This window comes from Fukomys damarensis, unplaced genomic scaffold, assembly GCF_012274545.1.
Source record: "Fukomys damarensis isolate Sample0158 unplaced genomic scaffold, DMR_v1.0_HiC HiC_scaffold_33, whole genome shotgun sequence".
Taxonomy (NCBI): Eukaryota; Metazoa; Chordata; class Mammalia; order Rodentia; family Bathyergidae; genus Fukomys; species Fukomys damarensis.
This window is the reverse complement of record NW_022900945.1, coordinates 37,557,605-37,571,242: the sequence shown is the minus strand read 5'-3', so window position 1 is coordinate 37,571,242 and position 13,638 is coordinate 37,557,605. Positions and strand designations below refer to the sequence as shown.

Genomic DNA, 13,638 nt, shown 5'->3' with positions numbered 1-13,638 from the left:
CCAAAAATATAAATATATCATCATTGGAAAAAAATTTCCAGAATAAGCTAGAGTCATAAATAAGAAAATCTTATGTCTTACTATTTGGACAAATAATGATATAGATTGAATATACTTCATAGCACCAAAAGAGAACAATTCACCTAGAATCTAGTCTCAATTTTGTTACTACTAATATTTATATATTTTTGCAAGCTCTTTAATAATTTTTTCATCTTATGTATCTTCTTAAAAATTTACTGAGTTAGGTAAGTTCTTCATTATAATTCCCTTAAATTTAAAAAAATTTAACCCAATGCCTAAAATAATTTAACTAAAAATTATAGATTAAACACTTTTGGAATTGTAAGAATAAATCATTAAAGTTAGTATTTACATCAACTAAATCTCAATTTAAATGCCATCCAAAAACAATTTAGAAAGTAACCATCAGCTACAGAAGAAAAAGATTTTATTGCAGTCCAAACATATAAGACTTTGCTAAAAACAAAACAACATTAAAAAAAAAAAAGCCTTTCAAAATTCAGTACCCTGCTTTAAAACTTCTCCTCTCTACATATTCATTGCTGAAAAGCAGTTAATCCATTTTTAAAGAAAAAAAATATATAGTACATCTACTGGCAACTTGTTTTGGCATTATTAGTATGGTAGCTTGTGTCTCTTTTTTCAGTTTCATTTCTTCCATCTGTACAAGTTTCTCGGATGACAGTTCCTCTCCATAGGATTCTGGCAAGTCTGTGAATATGAGTTACTGTAAATATAATCATAAGAAGGAGAGGATAGTAAAGGAATGGAAACAAATGGAAAAGACAGGCCAGGACAGAACAAGAAAGGAAGGGTAAGGTAAGATCATTTCTTTAGTTAACAGAAATTAAAATTTCAACTATTGGTAAATATTCAATAAAATATGGTACTATTATTTTTGATATGTAAGAATAACCATCTTTAAATAATCAGGGGCTTCCTTTTAGCCCACAAAATAAATCTCAGCAGAATGAATACTTTTTAATTCTTTGAAGAGACTCTAAACTTCCTCAGATAGATACAAGGATTTGTCCTCTTCAAGGTTATGCATATTTTGCTCATTTCATCCAAGAATCTTTCTGGTTATTAATTGGAGTCTTGATTTTTTTCCCAACAGCTACAAGATTCATACTGTAATTTGTTTATCATGTTGAAAATTTCACCTTTGCCAAATTTAACTGTCATTTTTCCCCATTTCTATTTTCTTAGATCAGTAAAACAAATTGTAACAATAGCCTTATGGATAGTATACTAAGACAACTCAAGTATGTTTCATACACAAGTTTGACTGCCAAGAGAGGCTACATTTTCAACTAGGAGAGATCCACAATGGTGATATCATTAATGCAAGGGCATGATACACAATTGCAGGGATATTCTTGGTTTTCACAATAGTATGGGGCCCTGGCATTCAATGATGAAGGAAGCTAGATTTGCTCCAAATTATCTATTGACAGTGGACGTCCACTGATTCCCACTCATTTCATGATGCTCATTGTTACCCTCCACAAACATGGAAGAAACTGGAACAAAAGTAAATATACAAATTTCCTTGCATATAGGTTTAGACATTTCTGTTTAAGTTAATATTAATGAAAATTTGTTAGTGGACAAAAATGAACCCCATCATCCTGCATCTACTGCTATTTGCCAGTTTAAGAAGGTTTTCTCTACATCATATTTATATTGACTATTAAGCAGCTTTCTGGTTGTTACAAAACAAGGAAAATAACTATATTCTTTATATGTCTTACCTGACACTTGTTTTGAGTGGCTACTTACCTGGCATCTGCTTTGTCTCTTCTATCGTAATTCCACTTGATCAGCAAGTGAGGAAATCATGAGGAAACTGTGGCTTTGTTTGTTGAATACATTCTAAAAAGTTCAAAATAAATTGTGTGTCTTTAGCCCTTTCAATTTATTTTGTAGACTCTTAACTCCTTCTATTAAATCCCTTGCTGTTTATGATACCCAGACTAATTAATATATGTAATACTAATTAATATTTGTAATCCTAGTTCCTTCACCTTATGTTCTTAATACTCATTATGCTTCACAGAATGGAAAGTTCCCCTGTACCTCATGAGATGTTTGGATATTTTTCAAGGCTGCCATTCTCTTAAAAAATATGTTGATATTTGACTTCTGAAATGTAGATTTAATATACAGTGACAGAGAGTAATCAGTTATTGCCTGGGGCCTTATGATAAAAGGATGGTTCACAGAGATGGGACACAAGGAGATTCTTTAAGGTGATGTGGATATGCTATCTCTTGACTGTGGTGATAGGTATACAGTATGCATATTTATCAAAAGCTAATGAAACGCACACTTAAATAGATGCAATTCATCCTGTATAATGCCTCAGTAAAGTATAGGGTAGACAGTTAATATTGACCGAGGGTGCATCATATATAAAATTCTTTTGTGAAACATAAAATATTTTCCAAATCATCTGAGCATAGAATGTATTTCTGTTTAAGATATATAAGCAGAAATTATTTTTGCACAGTTTCTATATAAACAGAATTTTCTAGAAAAAAATACTACATTGAGTTTGCTTCTTTTGGAACTTTTCCAAAGCTGTTGTACCTTTCCTAAATGTTTTATCAAAAATGTAAAGACATTTGCCAGTATGGCAAACTAAATCATTTATTCAAAGTAGCTTTCATACTCATAGTGATACTAATAAGGACTAGAAATGTGTAATTATTGTATTGGGCCGTATAATATGAATGTACTTGTCCAGTTATTCTATTGAATTATGTTTCTTTAAAAATTACTCCTGATTTAATGCATTACTCACATTACAATAAACTTTTAAATGTATTATTATATTGGTGTAAGAGATAATATGTTCGAATTGCCAATCAAACCATGTCTCTATTTATTCTAAGACATATTCTTCATCCCTAGGTGTTAGGTAATGTTTGAGGAACTGAGGATGTACAGTGATTATTTTAAAAAGGAAAACAAAAGAAGTCCTTGCTATAAAGGTTTTACTTTCTACTGGGATGGATTAATAATAAAAATAAGTTTTTTACTGGATAGAGACAAATGTTATAAAGAAAAGTGGAGCAGTTACATAAAGTTAACTGGCTAAAACCTAAGGCATAAAATTGATAAATTTCTCCTATGGTTAGTATAGTGTTTCTTACGTCCTTGTGTAATGTTAAATAAAAGTAAAATCAAAAACAAAACCAAAAACCAACATGAATCCTTTGTACATGAACAGCAAACTTAATCTTAGCTCCATTTGACATCCCTTGGGTTTGGTTCTCCAACAGGAAGATGCAGAGATGTTTAAATGTATGAAAAGTTTACTGGGAAATTACATGTATGATATGAAAAGGAAAAATGCAAGGTTAGCCAGGAAGAGCCTTCAGAACATGATGTTAGAACCAGGGAATACATACTGTGAGATGGAAGATTCCCAACTGAGGAAGAAATGGCTGGCTCTAGCTTCCATGTCTTGCTTAGTCATTGGCTGGAAGCCCACTGGCAGGAAAAAAAGAAAAGAAAGAAAAAGCAAACATCCTTGATTACCTTCTCTTTATTATCATGGGACAGGAACCATCCTGAGCAGAATATAACGTTGGCTTGGAGGTAGAGTAGATTTAGAGGAAGCTAACAGCTGGGCTGTCAGCAAAACACTTTCCTCTCAGCTGGACATGAGTCATTCCTTGAAGAGGTATCTGAATGGAGTATCTGCCAACCACCTCTGCTACAAAATTCAGAAACTGATAGAGGTGCAATTCCACTCCGTTTTTGTTTTCCTTTTCTCTTTCTCTATGCTGTATTACGACTTAAATATCAGCCAACAAAGCTTAAAGAACCTGACTAAAGTCTATACCCCTCATATTCATAAACAGATTAATCTGTGTTTCCAACAGACAAATATCTTGGTAAGATTCATAGCCTGTTCATTCTCTACTTTTATAGACTTTTAATTTTCTCTCTTTATTTCTCTACTTCAAATGTCCTATATTTCATTGCTTTGTTTTGTTTTTTTCTTTGCTGTTTTTTAAGCTGTACTGAAAAACTTCTTTAATATACTCCCAAAGCAAAAGTCAAGTTGGTCTTGTTTATTAAATCTGGAAGGGGGAGATCATTGAGGATTATATAATATCCTTATACTGTTATATAAATATAATGGTTTTGAATGTTTTCCACCATGAACTCTGCCATTATTCTAATTTGTTTAGACAATAAGTAAACATCGGAACCCCAGTGGCAACTGAAATATTTCTTTATTGCAACTCACCCATCTAGGCTTCCCTGACCTTATTTCCTTGAAACTTTTATTTTCTCTATGCTGTTCTTATTTTCCCTTACAGAAGGTTGAGGTAAATTTTTAAAATTTCATATACATTTTCTCTCCTGTGATGTGCAGAGCTTATCCTGTCTGTCACATCTTTTGACTGTAGGATAGAAGTCTGTCTTTAAGCATATTCCATTACTCTCTAAATTTCTGAATGTACCTTCTCTAACCTCAGGCTACAGTATTTTTTTTTTCCTGGAGCAGAATCTGAGATCTTCTATTCTGCCAATTACATTGTTCTCTCAATATTTTTTGTAGTTTCTCCTCTCTCTCTCTCTCTCTGTAATTAAGTCTGTAAAGGTTTCATACAGCTGTTGCTTAATATAAATCTAGATGAAATCACATATTTCCTATGTAATAATTTTACTTTTGGACATCTGTTTAATAACAAATTCTGCAAATCTTTTAGAAGAGAAGCAAAAGAGAAAAGAGTCTGTGTTTTAGGTTTTCTTTCTTTCATCATCTAACAAGGTGATGATCTAACACCAAAATCACTTAAGTTGCTTGTTTTAAGTATATATCATTCATTATTTTTCCAGAACTAATAGGTTAACATCTCCAGACTCAGGGTTTGAGAATTTTTCTTTGTAAAGTGTCTTATGTGTTTGCTGTAGCATTATCTTGGAAATAGACCTTGTATTTGATTGGCCTCTTTATTAGCATTCATGGTTCTTGGGCCAGTGTCTAAGAGGAAGTTAGAAAGTTGTCTGAGCTCCCGGTAGATGCAAAATATAATAATTAATGATACTTTCATAACTAGAAAATACTTAATTTATTCACTTTTAAAGTTGTTATCTATTAGCTATTATCTCTTTTGGATTCTCTTACCCCTTTATTCATAAATGATTAATCTGTTTATGAGAGGTAGAGACCTCTTTAGTTATATTAGTTTTAGAGGGTCTATGTTAGAAACGTTTATCTTTTGCAGTGCTGATAATTTTGAAAATAATTTATTAATTATCTTTCTTTGGCTATATTTTTGCAGAATTTGTATAGTATGGACAGGATTTTTTTCTTTAAGTTTAGAAATAATATATAAATCTGATTATATTTTCCTATTAGATAGAATCCTAATTTTAAAAACTTTCTTTCATAAATCATAGATGATCAATTCTGTCTCTTAAATGAGACTTTTCCACACATTTTAATTACATTGATTATCTAAGTTTAAAGAACCATATTATGTTATAAAATATTTATAACTATGGATGCTTTTAGCACAAAACTTCTTAAACTGACTTAAAGTAGAATCTCACATATCAGAAAATCTAGAGATTCAATTGCAGCACTGAGTGCAAGGTATATTTCACCTGTCTGCTCTGAATCTTCAGTATTGAAAGTGGAAATATTTAACTACTCCAGGCAAAAGGATGTAACTACTTTCTCAAACATGTGACTAAAAACATGGTTTTAAAGTTTATGGCACCTACCTGCTCCTGAGCCAATAATCCAATGATACTTGGTAAATAAATTAAAGATGTAAACTGAAATAACCTAATCAAGAAGACTTTACGTAAAGCTACATGTGCAGTCATTTAATGGGAATAAAGAGAATTTGATATTTCGTGGTGATCCCAATACTTTTTAAATATTATCTTGGAACATTTGCAATATCTTACAAGCACATTTTCCACTTCATATACTAAAACTGCATTTTCAGTAGGTACTTTGTTCATTTAATTGGTATTTATTGAGCACCTAAAATTTGGTTTCCAGAGGTATTACTGGTGTTTTATGATGCATTTTTTGCCGTTAAGAACGTTAATTAACTTCCCAATCTGCTTGAGGATAGCTTCAGTTTTTATTTAAGGATAGGATTTCTTCAAGGTCATTTGATGTAGAAGAATAGATTTTCCCTTGTTTTCAAACAAAATCATAAATGTTAAGATTAATTAAATGCCACGTATGTAATAAGGACTATGTTGAAAATTTTTCTGTTCATTCTCTCAATGACTTGATGAGGTATTATTATAATGTCCATTTTCAGATAAGGCAGTTGAGTACAATGAAACTATGTTGGTTTTTACATGAAAATAACTTCCACTACCCTTTTAGGTTAAGTAATCGTTGCCTACAAACCAAACTTAGTATTAAATAAATGAACTCCATTTATTTGCGCATCAGTGTGTACACATGTTGAGAACTTAATGATAAGTAACTTCATGGAATCATTAATATGCCACCTTAAAAGAAAACAATAAAGGGCCGGGGATTTAGCTCAGCGGTTCTGCTGCCTGCCTTGCAAGCAGAAGGACCCGAGCAATCCCCGGTGTAAAAAAAAAAAGACAATAAATTTATAGAGAAATGATAAAGGACAAGAAGTTGAGACACCTAACTGCAGTGTCAGTTGTATATTCTGCTACTATAACAAAATATTTGAGACTAGGTAATTTGTAAAGAAATCAAAGGTACCATCATGTAAATGGTTCTTGATGAGGGATCATATTTCATGTACCAAAGGCAGAAAACAGATGGAAAATAATTATATATGAAAGGGCATATCTGTGAGACAAAGAGGACTGATATATTTTATAACAACCCACTCTCGTGGTTACTAATTTTCTGTCCATACCTCGTCCGTTCCCTGTAGACTTAATCATGTCTCCAAAGAACTCATCCAGTCTCAGAAAATCTAATTAATTCACACATGAATGTCGTGTTTCCCTTTTCCACCACTCAAAGGTCCTACTGACTCTCACTACCATTTCCCTGGAGTCCAAGTTTCCAGCATATTAATCCATGGGGGACATACCCTACTGAAAATATTAGCAGGCAATAAATGTTGCAAAGGTCAATACATGGGGTAAGTTAATAGAAAACAAGCAGTTATTCAGTAAGACTTATTTATGCAGAAGCAACTCAACATTAACTTTCTTTTCCCAGTAGTAATGGTTGTATTCCTCCTCTTGGTAGAGAGAGAATTTTCCTGTAGGGAAATTTACACTTTGCTTGTAAGCAAAAATGGAAAAGGTAAAAGTTTTTTATGCTTTTTCTCTTCTTTAAGTTGCTTTCAGATCAAAGTAATCCTAATTTCCAAAAGGCATAAGTTGGGGTAGTATAATAGCTCTCACCCCTCACTAACAACTTTTAGGTAATAATATTGCCATATGAATATACGTATCTACTCCAAGTAGCTTCACTGTGTAAAGAAGAAAAATAATTCAGTATAGATTCCCAAGTTTTCTATGAATAGTCCTACATTAAGTGCTATAGAGTAGTGTACTCTTACACTGATATTTACCCTAAGTGGGTTATTGTGATAAATGTTCTTTATATTTTAATTTAAAATTTCACAAGAATTTATTGGAATAAACATTTAGTAATATACCATGGATTCTTTCACTTTAATGGCAGCCTGTGTTCATTATTTTACAATAATTTAAAGAATATCAAATCACCCAAATTACCAAGAGCACCATATTTCATGGTGATGGTATGTGCATCAAATTTGAAATATCAATTTAAATTGCCAAACTTTCTATTAAATAGAAATATCTACCTGAGCCTAGAAATAGCTTTCTGTGAGGCTTTTGCGAGACTTGTTTTGTATCACAAGTAACATGTTTTACTTGTACAAATTAATTCACTTCTGTGCCTCCATATGATTTTCACTGACCATATCCATCCATGCTTCTTCTACATTTGTTCCACTTTTCCATTTGCTCCCTGGAGCCTAATGATGATGATGATGATGATGATGATGTTATCATCTCTCTCTTCTTCAGTTTATTGTTTTTTTCCCATTGTTGTTTTGTTTTACTTTTTCCACATATCAAAGAGAACATGTGGTAATTTTCTTTTTGTCCAGATAAGGTTGCTTAGGATGCTGACTTAAACTGGTAAATATTAATTTTCCACCTTTAACTGTATGAACAAGATTTGCAATTATATAACAAAATCTAAAACAAACCTGAAAATTGTATACCTTTGATATCCTCTCCATGTGGAGATTTTCCTTCAAGAGGAGAAAATTTAAGAGAAGAAAAATAGAGAACTAGAAAATAAAGGGATTAAAAGCAAAGCTGGAGGACAAAGGGAGATTTTGCAAGCTTTGGGAACTGGTTCAGAAGATAGCAGGGAAAAAACAAGAAAGAAAAAGAAACAAGATCAGAGCAAAACAACAACAGAAAAACTAGAAACAGTGTTCACCTTTGTATAAAAACAATGAGCAATGGAGAAAAAAATATGAAAGGAAGAAAAGTATATATATATGTATACATATCTATGTATATATAATATACATACATATATGTGTGTGTGTGTGTGTGTGTGTGTGTGTATTGGTTTGTCATGCAATAAATTTCCAGTTAGATACCATAATGCAATCTCTCTGTAGCTTCTTTGGCTATTATCAATGAGCTTTTCAGGTTCACCCTCAGAGTTGTCAAGACCTACTATAAGTTGAACAAGAGGGAGGACACTCTTGTACATGGCCTAGATAGCAGAAGTAGCCTGTTGGGCTACTGCAGTAGGAGTGGTGGCCCCTATCAAACGATGTCTCTAATTGAACTCTAAATGAGGTTCAGGTGCCTCACAAGAGGACATAGCAGCAGAAATAACAACTTTCCTTCTTTCACACTGGGGCCCAGTTTCAATAGTGTGTGATCAGACAAAGTGCAAGGGTGGCTGAAGGAAGGTACATACATAGGTGTGGAGACCAAAAAAAAAAAAAGTTTTGCAATTCTTCTCCAGCACTACTCTGAGTCTTTGAGAGGCCTGAAGATAGGCATTAAGATGGAGTTGATGGTGCAATTAGAAAATACATAAAATCTATCAATTAAGCTTGCTGTAGTATCTGGAAAGTTTGAGGCACCCCAAAATAACTACAAAAGTAACTTCAAAAAATCATTCACCACAGAAAATCTCAATTAATATAATAAAGATGACAGAGTTTGAAAAGTTAAAAGAATTATGAAAATGTGTCAGACAGATATGGAGGGAGTACATGCTACTAGAAAGATCATGAAACTGTGCTGATAGACACTTCATACAGGGTTGCAGAAACATGCAATTTGTTAAAAAAAAAAGAATTCATATGTATCTAGAAAACACAAATAAAATGAATATACATAGTTGTGTGTCTTCGTAGAGCAGAAATAAAGGTAATAATGTTTGGAAAGAGAAGCAACCCAAAATCTGGATTCCTGAAAATCACTGTTCCTTGATCTATGATCATGGGTGATGTCTTTTAAAACTAATAATGTTTTAATCAAATCATTAACCACTTATCTTGCCTATTCTTACCTATAAATCGGGAACACAGTACAAATTCAAAAATATAATTTTAATGCATTATTGTAATATAATTCACATACTATGTATTGTCCCCTTTTAAGGGCTAAAATACAAATTTTTTACCATGTCCATAAATGTGTCAGTAATAACACAGTCACTTCTAGAATATTTTAATTACCTCAAATTACCCTTATTTTTTGGACCTTCTAAAACCACAATACACTTAAGCAATATCTTAAACAGCCACTAATCTGCTCTCTGTCTTTATAGATTTCTATCTCTTCCTGAAGCTGTACCAAGTATACCATTTGGATGGCATTGTTTTTGTGACTGAACTTTTTACCTAGCATAATATATTCAAGATTCATTATGTAAAATATATAAGCATTTTATTTTTCTTCATGATTAAGGAACATTAGTATATTGATAGATCACATTTTTATTTATCTTTCTTCTGTTAGTGCTTCAACTGTTTCTAAATTTTTAGTTATTATGAATACTATTGCTGTTAACATATTTTCAAATTTTTGCTTGGACACTTGTGTTTACATGTCTTTAGGGTATACTTAGAAGTAGAATTTCTAGGTCCTATAATATCAACATGTTCACTCATAAATGACTGTTTTCCAAATTGGCTGCACAATTTCCTATTCCCACTGACATTGTGTGAGGATTCATGTAGCTTCATGTTCACGTCAGTATTTTCATTGATTTCATCCTACACTGCCAATCACTTTTGGTTACATTGCTTGCCTAGAGTCTAACTGAGAAAGTGTAATACTCAATTATATAAGTAATATGCATAATAAAAATACAATGATTTTTTTCTAATTACATTAGTATATTGAAGGAACAATACAAAAAAAAGGAGCAACCAAGAAATGTGACCATGTATTTAGAGAGATCAAAAGAAGTACTTTAAATAATTGTCCCTTACGCTTATATGAAATTAATTTAAGTAAGATTTTAAGTCATTTTATCATTTTTATAAAACTTGAATATTTTTAAATGGTCAGTATTATACAGTCATGTGATTTGAATTAATAACTAAATTTTGTATATTTATTAAGATATTACATTAGCATTAAAAGTCACAACGTTCACAATAAAATTTCTTCCTCACTCTAGTAAATTTGGTATTCTATATTACCAAGCACTACTTCTAAAAGGAACAAGTTGTTTCTTTGATGGTCTGACAATAATTTATTGGAGATAAATAGTATTTAATAGTCTACAGATTTGGTTTGCCCTCTTTTGGCAAAGATTTGAAGTATAGATGTATAGACACAATTGACACAAATGTATATTCTCTCTGGTTTTGACAAAGGATGCTGTCATTTTTTTCCATGCTCTAAACTATCAGTATTATACCTCTGAGAATCAAAAAATGTATCCTTCAAAGAATTATTATATAGAATAGCAAAAGCTATCCTAGGCAACAGACACATGGCAGCAGGTATACCAGTTCCCAATTAGAAACTATACTACAAAGCCACTGTGACAAAAACTGGGAAAGAAACAGACCTGAGGTTCAATGGAATAGATTGGAAGATACAGAAACAACTCCAGATGTACTCAGCTACGTCACCTTTGGCAAAGAAGCCAACTATCCTTATTGGAGGAAAGTTAGCCTCTTTAATAAATGTTATTGGAAAAACTGGATTTCAGCCTGCCAAAGATTAAAACTACACCCTTATGTTTCATGATGCACTAAACTAAAATCAAAGTGGATTAAAGATATAAATAGTAAAAAAGAGTCACTAAACTTGCTGGAAAATAAGTTAGGCAGAACTCTTGAAGACATTGGCATAGCAAAAGGCTTGATCAACAAATCCTCAGTAGCATGGGAACTAGCAGAAAGAATCAACAACTGGGATCCCATCTTATTAATAAGCTTCTGCACTGCAAAAGAAACCATCAACAGAACTAAGAGACAACCTACAATGTGGGAAGAAAATTTTGACCAGCTGCTCCTCAGACAAAGGCCTATTATCTAGAATTATAGAGAATTAAAAAATATCAGCCCCCCAAATAAAAAGACCCAATTCAAAAATGGGCATCTGAAATGAACAGACATTTCTCAGGCTAAGTAAAAGCAGCAAATAAAAATATGAAAATAAATGTTCAACATCACTGGTCATTTGAGAGATGCAGATGAAAACAACAACACTGAGATTCCACCTCATCTCACAAAGAATGGCTTCTATCAAGAAATTGAACAATAACAAATGTTGGTGGGGTTGTGGGGAGAAAGGAACCCTTCTCCATTGTTGGTGGGAGTTTAGACTGGTGCAACCACTATGGAAATCAATATGGAGATACCTCAAAGAGCTGGGACTAGAGGTTCCATTTGAACCAGCCATCCCTCTGTTTTGTATCTTTCTAAAAAACATTAAAAGAATCATATCACAGTGATATATGAGCATCCATGTTTATAGCGGCACAGTTTGTAATAGCTAAAACTTGGAAACAGCCCGTTTTCCCATCAGTTGGAGACTGGATAAAGAAGATGTGGTTTTTCTATAAAACGGAATACTACTCAGTCATTAAGAATGAGAAATTAAAGTCATGCATAGGGAAATGGATGCATATTGAGGACATTAGGGTAAAGATGATGTGGTTTTTCTATAAAGTAGAATACTACTCAGCCATAAAGAATGAGAAATTAGTCATTCATAAGAAAATGAATGCATATTTCACTCAAGTGAAATAAATAAGTCACATGTATAAATACTGAATAGTTTGTCTGGTGTGAAAGATTATAATTGTGCCTAAGATCCTAATGGTATAATTGACAATGTGAAATAGGAAGAAAAGGGCTAAATGTGTAGTGGAAGGGAAACAAGGGAAAAGAAAAAAATATGAGAAAATGGAAATAAAGTAATTGTAAATAGGGAGGGGAGGAGGGGGTAAAGGGAGGGCAGGAGTAAGGGGAAAAAATGAGAACCAAGACCTGTCATGCAAGGGCACAAGATTCCAATGATGAATGTAACTGTACTATATACCTATAATGTACCAATAAACTCAATGAGAAAATAAAAGAATTATTGATATTTTAGTTAATGGTTGTGAACAGCAAATTTAATTAACCTCCAATATTAAAAATGATTCTTTAAAAAATAAAGACTACTTGCATACTTTTCTGATTTTAAATATTATGAACAATATACCTCCTAAATTTTGAATTTGTGCAAATTTAGTCATCAAATGATTATTCAAAAATCTAGGAGTACACTAAAATTATACTATGTTTCCAATGTATTTCTAGTAACTACTCAAATTTTATTTTATTTTATTTATTTTTTTGTTTAGTACAAACATCAACCTTCTGACTTAACAATAAAAATCATTCTTTTTATTTTGGAACTGTAGGCTCATTTCAATATGACTCATTGTTGTTTAAATTCTACTATTTAAAGGAGACATTATAACTCTTTGTTACCTCCTTTCTTGAAATTGCAGAGTTCATAGTTACACATATGCCTTGTCCAAGGTAAAAGTGTGTCTAGGGTTACAAAGGATATAATTGTCTCTGTGTTCATATTAGAATACTTGGTTTTGCTATCTTCATTCAGAATTGACAAAAAGAACAAAAAGTCATCCACCTTTAGGAAAAATAGTTATTTTACTCTAAATCTTGTTTTCTCTTACTTTATGATCATCTTCTAATTTGGGAATATGGAAAAATGGAATATTTCACTTAAACAAAATAATGTAAGCTTTGATTCTGTGGCATATCATGGAATGTATTTTATCCTTGTCGATGCAAACGTATTTCTATGGTGTTCATTATGTATACAGTATTTCATATTTCAAAGTTGTTTTTAGTTTTTAACTTGTTCACTTTAATATTAGAAGCACCAGTTTTATAATTAGAATTTTTAAGTAAAGCATGACAAAATTATTCCAAAGAGCATTAGCTGGAAAAAATATCTTTTAATTCCAATTTTAAATGCATATACATGATTCTATTTCTTTTAATGATAAAATATCTCCAAAAATCATATATGAATTAGATGTTAGAGTAGTCAGCCTAGCATCAGAGGATAATGATATGT

General features: G+C 32.0%; 1 long non-coding RNA gene across 1 annotated transcript; it reads right to left on the bottom strand.

Annotated features, from left to right (window-relative positions):
- Window positions 1-623: 623 nt before the first annotated feature.
- Window positions 624-3,552, bottom strand: LOC104872770. Its single transcript, XR_783278.1, has 3 exons — window positions 3,441-3,552; window positions 1,807-1,899; window positions 624-751 (listed from the first exon to the last, which is right to left on the bottom strand). It is a non-coding gene; the product is annotated as an uncharacterized LOC104872770 (long non-coding RNA).
- Window positions 3,553-13,638: the final 10,086 nt, after the last annotated feature.